Source organism: Atta colombica, unplaced genomic scaffold (genome assembly GCF_001594045.1).
Source record: "Atta colombica isolate Treedump-2 unplaced genomic scaffold, Acol1.0 scaffold142, whole genome shotgun sequence".
Classification (NCBI taxonomy): domain Eukaryota; kingdom Metazoa; phylum Arthropoda; class Insecta; order Hymenoptera; family Formicidae; genus Atta; species Atta colombica.
Genome location: NW_017259231.1, coordinates 619,865 through 634,375, shown reverse-complemented (window position 1 = coordinate 634,375; position 14,511 = coordinate 619,865).

Here is a 14,511-nt window from a genome sequence, read left to right as displayed (position 1 = left end):
ATCCTAATGAATTTCGAAACTTAAGATCATCCTCACTCACATGTTTCATGCAACATGGATTAATGAAATTTTATTCTAGATGCTGCATTAGGTGATATAAATTGGAAGTTGCATGAAAATTTTTTTAAAACATGCGTTTTATAAATTAGGATGTTTGAATATTATCTAGAAAATGTTCCATAGATGAATATACCTGTCATTAAATGAATCCATTTTTTTTCTAGACATACGTATTATAATATATATTCTCTATTATAATAACGTATTTGATCTATCTCGTTCCGTTTCTTATTTGCATTAAAAATCAAGCGCATATGTGCGGTGATATGTCGACATTTCATAATAGCGAGTGTCTAGCGGCGAATCAATAAGCCCGTATTTGCGCGCCTACATCTCAAACAGTCGCGCCTTGCTAATCGCTTTTGCCGACAATATATACTCAGAGGAGCATATACCTACAAGTCGGATCCTTGCATCGGCATATGTGATTCTAACTACTCGATGAGTTACACGAGCCGAAAACCATGAAGCCGGATGTAAACGGCATACATCGAAATGGAATTTGCGTGTGTATAATGCTGCTCCAGTATGATATAATTGTCGGGCGTTTCGCCTGAATACATAGTTATCTTTACTCGACTGATTTCACGAACCGTAACAATTAATAGTTTATTTACCGATAGGCTTACATCTTTTGAAACAACATACACGCATTACGTGCACTATTAGGGCCATGACATACAAAGAACTTAAGTAGTAAGAAAATTAACATGTTGGATGACAGTAGACTTGCTACTACTTATAACCTTACAATCTTTACTGTGATTGGCCAATTAGTTTATGTTTTACTACTTAAGTTTTTTTTTGTGTCATGGCCTTTATATAAAATTGTTGTAGCATTTTCACTCATTATGCAATATGTGTTAACGTAATGAATAAAGGATTGATTGTAATAATCAGAATATTCATGCTTGAAATGTTTACTGTTCCATTTGTGTCTCAATTATCTAACATTAGATTGTTATAAAGCGAGAAATATCTCGTTTCTCATTCAGCGCGTTTAATTGCCGAGTCGGTCCGAAGAACATCTTGAAGAACATCGCACAACCGATGAGCAGTGCATGCGTTACGACGAGTAATAACACGTTCTCCAATGCCAGTGATTTAGGGACGGAGCAATGGGGTTAAGTGGCCGACAAATGTAGCAGCTGGCACGGGTGGGAACTCGTCTTTCCTACTCGATCACGAGATTGATTTGACGCTATGCGAGAGTGCGCGCACCAAGGGCGCCTTTGGCGACATGGACAATCTTGGGATTGGGAGTTCGGGAAAGTCGTTGTGCTCGGTGATTACGGTTAAACCGTCAACGGTACCGGCTGGTTGGCTCCGAAGTCGGTGCCAAATTACCAACATCGGCGAGAACCGGAGGGACCGCTTTCCTGTCCAATCTAAACAAGCGGAGCATAAAGTTACCAACTTTGCCGACGCCGCCTCTCCTTGTCACCAGCGCGCCGCTAACAGTCTGGACGGCGAAGAGGTGTCCGGGCAATACAATGAGCGACTAAATAAATTAAACTGGCAATTTGAGAAAGCGCTGCTTTCATATACAGTACGATTTGATTTGTTTCCTATCGTGAATGAAATGTTTCAACGATCTATTTATTTCCAGACGATCAAAGTCCAAGCAACAGCGAAAAGAGATTATTTCAGCGCATAAGAAAATGTAATAGGAAAAGCGTCTTAACACAGTTACCAATATCGCTTTTAAATCTCAGAGAACACGTAGAAGAACACATAAAATAATATTTCTCTGTTAACATTCCTTTAATACTTACTAAAATTGCTGACGTATACGAGAAGTACTTTTCTCTCTTTTTCTGAGTTTAATCTCTTCGCAAACTACTACTACATGGAAGTTCAATGTTAGAAAAATACAAAATAATCGCTCTCTTCATCTTGATATACAGACCATCGATATCCCACTGACCTACTATCGGGGATTCTCTTTATCGGAGAAAATGGAAATATTATTCGCAGATAGATCCTGTCCACTTCAATTTCCGGGATTATTTCCTTTCTTCATCTATTTTCTCTTTTTACGTTCTTTTTCTCTGTTTTTTTTTCTACTCTTGTCTTCGCCTGTGCCTTTCGCGGTCTTTACGACCCTCCGGAGAGATCGATGTTTCCGTTTCGAGATACTCCCGTTACTCCATTTTCTAGGACGGCACTCGACCATAAAGGGAGATAAGGAGGACGAAGTTTTACGCGGGTAAAAACTTCTAATGCCGCCGCCCATTCGTGGGCATTTAAAATCCGTAAATTTTCATAACGCCCGTCCAAAGTTTCGCGCCACTCGCCATTAGTAAGCAGACGCTTGTTTGTTTTTTTTGCTAAGGATACCGATACGTTCAAACAAGTTCCCCGTCTTTTACAACGTTAACAGTGGGTCACGTTCTACCCGCGCATGATTTTCTTTAAAGTCGAGAGTCTACCGCATGCATAAACACACTATGCGCTCCGTCGTAAATAGAAGTTACACGAGCTACGATACGGAGTCAATTTTCAAACTTTGCTCTTCGTTAAATTACAGTTGTTTACACAAATATATATTAGTGTAAGTTTCTATAAAAGTTAGACCATAGACACTTGAAATTACTTTTAGACGGGTTTCACTCGGGTGTCGCGATGTTAGTCAAAAGTCTTAAAAAAGACACTGATAGTTTCAAGTATCATTTTTCTAACTCATGCAAAGTCCATATTGAGCTTCGTTAATTATGATCAACTCGGAATGTCTCGAGCTACGCAGCTTGTTGACTGTCGACGATATTATTAAAGGTTAGATTAGGATTCTCGGATGATGCTGCACGAACTATTCTCCATGGATATAATGGTAATTAGCCTTATCTGCAACCAGCAAGATTGCACGAGAGGGCTCAAGCAAGCAGGAGGTATGGCAGGGAGAGTTTCCAGACTGAATTCCTGCGCATTTCTCTTTGCGTCTACAGTGCTGCCTAATATCCTATGTCCTGACAAAATCTAACGTCGGATCTCGACGTTCTCGGCCTCGGGGAGAATGCCAATTTCACTCTCCCGGAAACTAGTTCTGAACGAGTTCGATTATCTTTCCGGATATAGAACTCTGCATTTTGCAAAAAAACTTTTCCCCAACTGCATCTAACGAATGCAAACTGACATCAAGGATACTGTTTCCCGGTCGATGTTTCTAGTGAATTTAAATCTTGAAAAATCACCAAATATTCAGTATTTTAATTAATATCCGAATATTATATATCTACAAGTAAACAAGCTTTATAAGATAAATTAATTTAAAAATTAAACCTTCTTTTAAAGAGGTTTACATCAGCGCAACTATTTTTGTAATATCAATCTGTTTTTTTTTTAATATTTTGAGATATCTACATTGATTAAAAAGTCACTGATTAAAAAGTTATTATTAAAAAGTCTCCATAATCTACCTGATATTTTCTCTTTCGTTTATCGACACAATAAAGACTCGTGTCGCGACGCCATTATGCAAATCGTTTTTACGGATGTAAGTAGCATCGCCGTCTATGTATTCATTGACGACTCTCTAGAGAAGCGGTTGCGTACCTGTCCAAACATCGCGGTGATTTGCTGGAAGAGCTGGATTCACGAGGGCTAGAGCGAGACATACATACAGCAGGGGATCGCTCGGCACTCAGTGAAACGCTGAAAAAGAGTACGTGCATTTCGCTGAGGACGGTTTTAGAGACAATCGAGCCGGAGCTTGTTGCGTACAAAAAGCACTGTATGTTACATCTGAAAACGACGCACCCGCCCTCGTTTTACGTATATAGGTGTGTGTATATATACGCAAATGGGAAAATATCTACGTTCCCAGGGTACACTTCGCTCTCTTGCTCAGGTACGCTTAGATGGGTGAACCTGAAGAGACAGCAAGGAGTAAACGAGGGGGAAAAGAGGCAGATTCGAGGAAGAAGAACCTCTTGACGATTCGACTGCGCAGCCGAGGCACTCCACCAAATTATTTACAGACAAGCACATGCTCTTCTTTCTATGGTTTCATTTTATTTCATTTTATTTTATTTTATTTTATTTTATTTTTTTATTAAAGGGAAGGGAGAATGAATTTTTACATTCTAATGCGAAGAGAAAGAGGAAATGAGGTTTTTTTTCCTCCTTAAATGAAATCAATTCGATCGTCGATGACTGAATTTTCTGAATTATTATGTTTCCTATCATCTAGAAACGGGGAGAAGAGGTACGGGTCACTAATTTCTTTCCCCGTGGCGAGAATCACCGAGTCGAAATGCAGAAAAGTCAAATTAATCATATAGTAAAATACTGCATCTTGTCTTTTTTACGACTAGCACTCCGCTCGATTAAGGAATCTAAGAGGTCAGCATCCCTTGACATCCCTCTCCCAGACAAAGTCTGGGCAGCGAGTCTTCGAAGAGCAGTTCACCTTAAATAATTTTGCGTTGTGTAACGTAGAATTTTTATCGGAAGCGGAATAATCGTAATTTCTTTTCTTTCCCTCTCTATTTCTTTCTCTTCCATCTCATCGTCCGTAAAATGATCATAATTCAACGCTATAGAACAATAAAGTTTCTTCTTGTTCATCATCATTCTTCGTACCTATAATTGCCAATAAACATAATAAAGTTTTCATGCTATGGATGATGCTGTTGAATTTTTGGCATTACAACAAACTATTAGTCCGTTTGAAAACGCGCTGCCTTTTCGTAGCAAAATAATGCAAATAATCTTTGCGATTTCGCAGTGCATATCAGATTGCAGATGAGAATTACATATATGAACCAGCACATGTTTCAAGTAAATCGCTTAGTATTACGATGAAGCGCGTCTGCCCGGCGGCCGCGATTAACTTGACATCTTCTAAGGCTCTTTTTTTGCATGATAGGAAACGTGTATCGTCGGCGAGCGTAAATACTCCTTACTGTTGAAAGACGTTACGCGTGCGGCGCGAATGCTCGTTATGTTTAATGAGAACGCGCGGCGAGAGTAACGTGGAACGTGTAATAAACTCGTTGTGAACTCGTGTTTGCGAGAAGACATGGTCTAACGAGATGTAGATGTATCAGAGGGAATAGGGAGTAAACGTAGCGCGTCGCACCGCGGAACCGGAGTGGCGGAGCGTCCGCCTGATCCGTTTCAGGGGACGATACGACGCGACGCGACGTGAGATCTTTGGCGCGACTCCTCTTGCGATCGCCCCGAAATGTAATAGCATGTCATTAGATTCTAATGTGTTTGCAGGTTCTCTCTCTCTCATGCACGCGCACATCGTCCATTCGCTGACAACGCAGCTTACGAACCCGATACAACCTAATTACCGCGTGTGCGCGCCAGTCTCTCGGCTGGGTCTAACCTGTTATTTCCACCCGATAGTATGGGCTAATGTAATTATATATCCATCCCGCTTTTGATGCGGCTTTAATCCGGTTCACTCTCCGCCATCATAACGCCTCTCTGTCGTTTCCTTTCCCTCTTTTTCTCTTCTCATCTCTCTCTCTCTCTCTCTCTCTCTCTCTCTCTCTCTCGTTCATCCGCTCGCTCGCACTCGCGGTATTATCAAAACGAAACAACGAGTTTCCGGTCGTTCCGCGTTTAATCGCTGTATCGTGTTTCGACGATTTCACTGCCGTATAAAAGTTTTTTTTTTAAACATGGAGTCTCAAAAATGGTTGAAGCAATCAATTTTCCACGGTACGTAATATATATACAGTATAAAAGGATAACATTTGCTCACGTCGAGTCGATGAACGAAATTAAATAACGAAATTAATGATTACACGGAAGTACTATTTTTTATATGAAAAAATCTGACGTGTCATAATACCACAATATTATTCGATACAAAATTTACATGAATTATTTAAAAAACATGTTACGATAAATAACAGTGATAATATACAGGATATATTGTAGTGTCTTATTATTTTTTTTAGTCTTTAGTAATAAAACTGTTTAAATTTAGTCTAATGTGAATATAAAAAAGTCGTTAATTGAGCAATAAAATTTTATTTATTCAAAATTTTCTATCAGAAAAATATTTATTTGAAATTGAATTATGAGTTTTCAAAAATATGTTTATTCATAAATATTTCATAATTATTTTACGAGTTTATATTCATTTAAACAAAATATAAACTAAAAAAGCTTCAATAAACAACTTTTTTCCTTTAAACAATAATTATACTGACCTATAATAAATACAATATTAGATATGCTTTTGTGATGAAAGATAATTTCTTTTCATGCTAAATTCTGTTATATTAGTTTTACTTTTGTACATTCGATTATCGTTAGGCCAGCATCAATTTCTGTAAATAGACGGTACATGAGAAGCCACAAACGTATTAATAGAAGTAACATATCGTTTAAACCAACGAGGTAAGAGATACTTTATCGACAGTGAAACACGATATATCCGCGCCATTCAAGTAGTAATTTGTGGCAACGATTCTTGTTTCTGAATATCGATTACAAGCTAACCCGTTTTAATTCAGTTTCACCTTTCGGCCGAGAACCTCGCGAGAGTCGATATTTTACAATCGGTACCGTAATCGTAGTTCCAGAAGCCTACATTTTCGATGTAACCTATGCTTAGAGAAGTCCAATAACGAGGAAGGACCGGCATTTGAGAACTGATTACGGTAGACACGATGCTCCGAAGTGCTTGTTGAAATTCCTAATACCGTGGAATTTTACGCCGATTAGGCGAGGCCAAAACACAGGTTAGTATGGGGACAATTGCCGACACTATGTCTTAATGAGGCAGAACGACCACAAATCTTCAGCTAACAAGACGTCTGATCGAGTAGAACATCTGAAAAAATTTTTCGACGGAAGGTGCTGTCGACAGGTGTCGACAGCTTGCAACACCGCTACTAATTTTTCAATTTTTTTTTATCTTTACGTATACAGTTACAACTGTAAGCGAGCATCCCGTCAGCCTTATCTAAAGAAAGTAAAATAAAGAAGCGTTTTATCTCATTTTAATATTTTTGAAAGATACATACACATAAACAGCTGTTGCTGCTATTTATAATGTTTTAATTGAATGGCTAATATTTATCTATATATATGTTTTATCTTTAAATTAAAAGTAAATATCTTTCTATGTTTATCTATTATAAAATCATTTATCACTTTTTCTATATACATTATATGCATATAATGGGCGCTATCTATCTTCTTTTCAAAATTTTTGTCTAAACTTACGTCACATTTGACAGTGAGTAATTGCTAGCAAGAACATTAATAATGCAATCTAAAAACAAAACCGCTTAAGAGAAAGGTGAGAGATGAAATATGTAAAAACAGAAAACGTGTGAAACAGAAACTATTAAAAAAATTTGTATTGTAATATTTTATAATTTATGATATTATAAATACATCATCTTTGTGTAAAAATTAAGAACAAATATTTGTAAGAGGAATGTTCCACTTTATTGTGCTAAACAGCTGCATGGAAATTTGTCGTTTTGAAATGCATATCTGGCAGCTTTTTACATTCAACGCATAATGTCCGAAGACTATCGCGCATATTATCTCTCGTGTACAACATAAATTTTATCTTACCTCGAGCGCACACGTTAATTTTGTTAATGTCCTGTTACGACAAGGAGCAAGGAAGTGAATTATCTGGAATCCGGTTAAACCGAGTGCCTCCAGAAAGGCATAGAGAATGAAGTTTGGCGGCTGGCGGAAGTAGAAAAATTAAGGCAAAATATGGATGGCGCACTTTTTTTTCCTGGAAACAAGCAATAACTTTAAACTAATCTGAATTAGCATTGTCGCGCATTCAACTATATTCTGATTTTTTAATAATTTTTTATCTTTTTAAATCTTTTTTTAAGTATTGTATATTATACTTATTAAATAGAAATAAAACAATTGAAAGCAATTTTGCAGTGTAAAGAATATATAATTTAAGTTATGCTGTATAACCTTTGAGAATGTATTATCAACCATCTGAATGTGTCTTAGGCAAGAAACTACCGTAACAGCTGTCTACTTTAGAGAATAAGCCTTCTTTAAGTCCTCTTTACACGAGTATTAGAATATAACAGAGGTTGGACATTTTATTCTTTATACGGGTCGCTCTTTCTCCTTTTGATCCTCACAAAATTTACATCAAAGGGTTCTAGATTCTCTTCTTGTAATCTCGATCTCGAGAAGATCCCAAGGTACTTTTTGATACATGATCCGTAAAGAGAATTCCGATAAAGATATTTTAATCCGATTAGTAATTAGATAGAATGTGTAATAATGTTAATGATGTCTACAGGATACAGTAAGGTTTCTCGAAATCTAATGACGAGAATATATCACAGTGAATCCCACGCAGTTCGAAGATCTAAAGATGCAATTGCGTCCGTCCGATATCTCACCTTTAATCCTAGACGAAATCGTTTTCGTCTAAATACTCGGGACTGAAGGGAAAGTTTATTAGATCAGTCCGGCGCATTCTTCTTCAATTCGTATCTAGCATCTTGATGTCTGTGCGGTTGCTTCGTAGAAGACAAAACGACAGGTCATCGCCGTGACAGAAAGACACGCGTGGTGAAAATATATTTCTTTCATAACATTCGGAAAAATATTACGGATTGCAGAAGGGATAACGGTGCGTAGAAAATCGCGGTTTCCTTTAAAAATTATCCTCCACGGAATTTGCGCGGCAATTTACAATAGGTTGGATGGAGCGTATCCATCTCCTCTCACGGGGACTGTCCAGGAAGGTGCGTCCCCGGGCGAGTCGACGCTTAATAACGATTCCTTTGTTGCGACGGAACTGCCATTACAGACGCGACTACTACTACTACCTAAGCCAACACCATCACCACCACTGGCGCAACCGCTGCCGTTACCGCCGCCGTCGTCGTCATCACTATCACCACCGCCATACCGCAGCCACCATCACCAACGGATAATGAGAAGGTGGCCCGAGGGAGCTACCACGAGCAAGCGGAGGCGGGAAGTTGCGGCGCGGTCGCTCTTCCAACAACGCACCAGAAACACACCGACGTTGGCCTGGCTGGCTGGCTGGCTGGCTGTTACTCTTCACACAAAATCGTAGGAGAATCTACAATGTACAAGGCGCGGACAACGTACACCATAAACACAGTGCATGCGTTGCCGCTGCCGTCGCCGCAGCCGCTGAAGAATCGAGAGAGGGTTAAACTCGCGAGGCGAGCATCTGCCGACGCAGTATTTTACCTGGCGTAAACGGGCAGCGACCGCCCGACCACGAAACCGCCTCGCATCCCCGATATATATCTGATTGGTGAGATTTAACGAGGAGACCCGCGGCCCGGATAAGATTCATGGAGGAGATCTGAGCGCGCAAGAGAGATGGAGTACCTTCACGCCGTGAATAACGAGCAACGTGAGCAGGGCGTGGCCCTTCCGATTCTTGCACGGACCCGAAGACCTTATCGGTGGTCTACGCTGGACAGAGAATTTAGGTGCTATTTTGTACGTGTGCCTCTGAATTCGGTTAATGTTCATCATAAATCGCGCAATTCATACGAAAATATATTTCTTGTTTAATTTTCAAGGAATTTCAAAGTATTATAATTGATTTTAATTATAGATATCAATTGAGATCGGCTTTGAAAAAATGAGGATGGTTTTTTTATATAAAGTGTACATGTTTACACTTTCACATTAGTTTTACAAATTCTCATAAAGAATTGTTATCTGGGTCAAAAAGAGTGCCTGAATATTTATGGTAACATCATGACTTGAGAATGATAACATAGTACGAGATGCCGCGAAATTTCATATTGCCGATGAGATAGTTTCCTACGAAATTGCTTGAATAGTCCCGTCGAGGCCCGCCTTGTAATTTCAGGGCGCGCAGCATAATAAGTTGTGCCGGAGCGTGTTACGTTTCGCTTGGAATAATGAGAACCGGGGTTGTTAAGCAATTGCTAAAAAGCACGTAGTCAAATCATGATACTTCCGACATGAATATTAAAAATAAATTTAAACAGTACAACTCAAACAGTTGCGTAACTTTGTCTAAAATGTACGAGTAAAAATATTCATAAAATAAGTACAAAATCTCAAATGTGCGGAACGTAAATGGTTGGCAATGGAGGTTCATTAAACGAGCTGTAGAATCTTAAAAGAAGCATTACTAAAAGCACAAAATAAACGCCGTTGTAAAAGCAATGTTACCTAAGTATCGTGTATCCATGAATCTGGAGTACGAAACAAATTTACCGTTTCCGCCAGATTTATTGACCTTCGCTAGCCCATTCTACTTTATCTTATAAACCTTATTTAGGATTAATGACGCGGGAACGAGATGCCGCAAAGATCGATAGCGCCTAACACTTCGTTACGGCCTCGTATTTCTTTGGCTGGCAAACAATTTTTTCTCGGTGAATCATTTTCGATATCTGTATATATAGACAGAAGAATTTGTACGTCAATCAAATTGCTGCTTGATAAAATTAGCGATATAATTGTTTATAATCTTAAAATGGATTATCTATTAAATGGATGAGCAGGAATACGGAAGGCGCGTAATGCAGAGGACGATGATTATCAATTGAAGAAATCACGAGCCCTTTGGCTTCGGGAAACAAAATCTCTGCAGAAACTTTAATTCATTCCTCGCTTACGATAGACAGAGCCATGTTCTCTGCGGGATGCCAAAGATTTCCGATGGTGGAGATATGGAATATTAAAAACGTTTATCTCGTGTGCATTCGCTTCAATATATAACGACATTGTATGGCTTATAAGATGAAAACTTGAGATTAGACATCCACCGAGAAGTCATATAAGTTATTACTAAAATTTATATTTTAAAATATAATGTATTTTAATTAGAATTAATAGAATTAATAATTACTGTTAAGAGTTACTGTAATCATTTTCTTGTATAATTATTAGCAATTTAGAAACAATAACTTTGACGCTAAGCTGAAGTCAACGCAGATCGATAATCCATACTTTTCGTGGGCTATAGTATATATATATTGCAAATATATTGCTTATAATACATGTTCTTATTGAATTAATAATTTTAAAGTTTCTAAAGTATTGAAGTTTTTATATGTCATGCGTTAGACTTTTCTAGAATTTTTATATATACATATACTTTTAACACTGAAAATGATCTAAGATCGAAACGTTTGTATTTTGATTAATTATATAATTAATAAATATAAAATTTTTATAATTTACAAAAATAGTGAAGTACATGCTTTTACTCTGAGCCCTTTAACGGATTATTTTAATTTAATAATTTTAATTATTCTTGTTTTTTTAAGTAAAAATTTTTAGTAAAAAGCAATATCTTGTAGATATATTTTTTTAACTTTATCAACTTAAAAAAAGTAATATCTATTTTTATTGTAGTGTGTATTAAAACTTTCAAATAATAAATATTAAATATGTAAATGTGTCTGCTTAGCAGGAACATTTTTGAAAATATGATCAAACAACTAAGCAATATGATCGACAGTTGTGTGTAACATATTATTATTAAATTTTAACGCATGAAAACGTAATTAATTGAAGGCTGAGGAAACTCTTCACAAATGACTTTTGCAGATCCAAAGTTCAAACGTTGTAGTAGTGCATTTTAAACAAAGACGAGATAAAAATGAACCACATGCTCGACAATCGCAGACATCTGTTAATGATGACATAAAACGCTTAATAACTTTGTAAACTAATAGATATATATCGTAATAGATATATTACGATTCGTGATACATTACAAAAATTTTCCAAATTAGTATTAGAAATATTGAAATTATTAATAAAAAATTAAAAGAGATTAAAATGAATTCTTGATCTCACAAAATTTTGACTAATAAAAATTTTATGCATACAAGAAACTATACAATTTTTGAACTTTTATCGAAAAAAAAGGAAAGCGTGTTTTTAATATTGACTACTTGATGAATTTGAATTATATAAAGGATGAAACTTATAAATGCATTATTATTTTACTCCAGAATCACAAAGAAATGGCATTAATTTTCCAAATGAAGTATACATACAATCTTCTTTGAAGAAATTATTTTAAAAAATTATAAATTTATAATACGTTAAATAATAATATATGTTATATTTGAAGTAAAACATTTTGTAACCAGTAAAAAAATCAACCTGGTTAATATTTGGACGTCTCAGTATACTTTACCATTTTAGGAAATGACTGAGTTCTTAAAGACACTAAATGTCGTCGCTCTCTTAGGAACGCAGACGTCTCTCGTTCTTAACAAATACCAGACCATCTTAATGAGTTCACAGTTTTCCTCGTATATTCCCCACTTGCTTCTCTCTCGCTTTTGCGCTTTCATCATTCGAAGAGCGAAGAATCCACTTCGCATCGCGCAGTACCTGCATCGTCATCATCGTCAGTCGCGATAATGAGGACATCGTGTGCCGTTAACAAGACGCCGTCACATCGTGCTGTTCTCCACCCTTCGTACCCTCTCTCTTGCGACGCAGGAATGTCATAACGCGGCAAGCTTACGAATGTGCTTAGCTGACGCCGCATTCTTGCTGGCGCGAGACGTCAGAATCGTGCGCGTCGTTTTGCGACAGCGAGCTCTTTCTTCGCAGTCGACAGCTTACAACGACCTTAAGAAAACGTACCGGAAAGGCGAGGCGAACTGCACGAGACAGTATATACGAACTGGTTTCTCGAGATTGTGACCGCAATTCGTGGTCATAATTTGTGAGGACGACTCGTTAAATTGTCACAAAAGATCAAGAAAATTTACATCAAAGTAATAACAATTGAGAAATTAAAAAACGATCTTGATGGTTTATTAGAAACTTTCAATCGCTTTTAATGTGACTTGATTCTTTGAATGTATTCTTTTGAAGATATCTTTATTAATCAAGCATTTGGAAATTTAATGTTGAACCGGTTAAGAAATAACGCCTATAGAGAATGAGAAGAGACATGAAAACGGGATGATAATAGCGGAAGATTAGCCTTTTAAATTTAAATCATGTTTGTTCAACTTTTTCTATGCGTTCTATTGCATGTAGAAAATACAATGTGATCTCTCTATATTAACCGATCAAATATTTTTATAAATATGTATATCCATTGATATATCACTAACTACAAATATTTGACAAAGGCGCGATCATCAGACGTGGAGGCAGACGAATAGCAGCTGTAATATCAAACAGTTTCATAACTGGCAGCATCGTATTAACATATTAATACATATCCGCGTGCAACGCATTAGTATGCATGTAAGCCGATGTTCGTTGGGGCTTCGTCGTCCGGCTTAAACGAAGGGTGATCCCGGGGGCACTATGGGCAGACGATCGCGGGAAGAGAGGAGAAAGAAGGAGAAAGAGAAGGGAGATGAAGAGAGTATCATAATACTTGTGAGTCTCGGGACACATTAAGAGGATCATATCGTTCGCATTTAAGATACGCAAGACATTTCAGTTTGATCCGAAACGCGATGAGCCCCGTGACGTGTCTGTGAGACCAGACGCGCTTACAGGTCAGATTAGAGGGTATAGTTTCACACGTTACGTTCAGACAGGCAGCTCGTCGCTTTTAATGCGATAAAGGTGTTCGTGCCCTTCGGGTATATTACCCCGTTGAACTCTGCCCGAGTGGAGACGGGCGTTACATGTAACTCTTTTTCTTTCGAGCCTCTCGAGACCGTTTTCACTTAACAATAAGTCATGAAATCGAGATATCGCCACTCGAGAGCGTTCACTAATGAATATGATATATTTTCTAAAATATAATGTATTATTGTACTTCCTTTGTCTTGCTTCAGCTTGAAGGAAGATTTTAATGCGTTACGTTTAATAATTTATTCTATTAATCTGTTAAAAGAAGTGATGATGGAAGAGCGCAATTTGTGGTATATAATAATTAGAAAAAGTGTCTTAGATTCTCGGTATTAAAATTAAATTTTATGTTTCTGCTGTGTCAGCAAAAGATAAGAGTAACATAATTATGTTTCATACAGATGGTAATTAAAGATAAATATTTGTAAAGAGATTCATATTTGAAAATATTGACTTAATAATTGATATATCTTGCATTATAAAAAATTCAAATTTAAAATGTTAAATGCAAAAGCTATTTTTTTATTAACACATTTAAACTTGATCAAATTGAAATCGATATTACTGCGATTCAGTGACATTTATTCATAAATATGTAATGAAGTATTATCTGATCATTAATTAATCTAAATTGAATCATCTCATGTGAAACTTTTATGAAATATATTTATTACATTAGGATAAGAATAAGAATAGACATAATAAGTACAATAATACTTTTAACTAATACTTATAATAATTATTAAAACTGATTAGGTTTGATATATTTATATTTTAATTGTAATTTATAATTCACTCACTTTTTATGCATATTGTATTTTATATATACCTATATATAACGCAATATGCATAAAATATTATCTTTAAGAAAATGTATGAAAGATAAGAACATTTTGTACA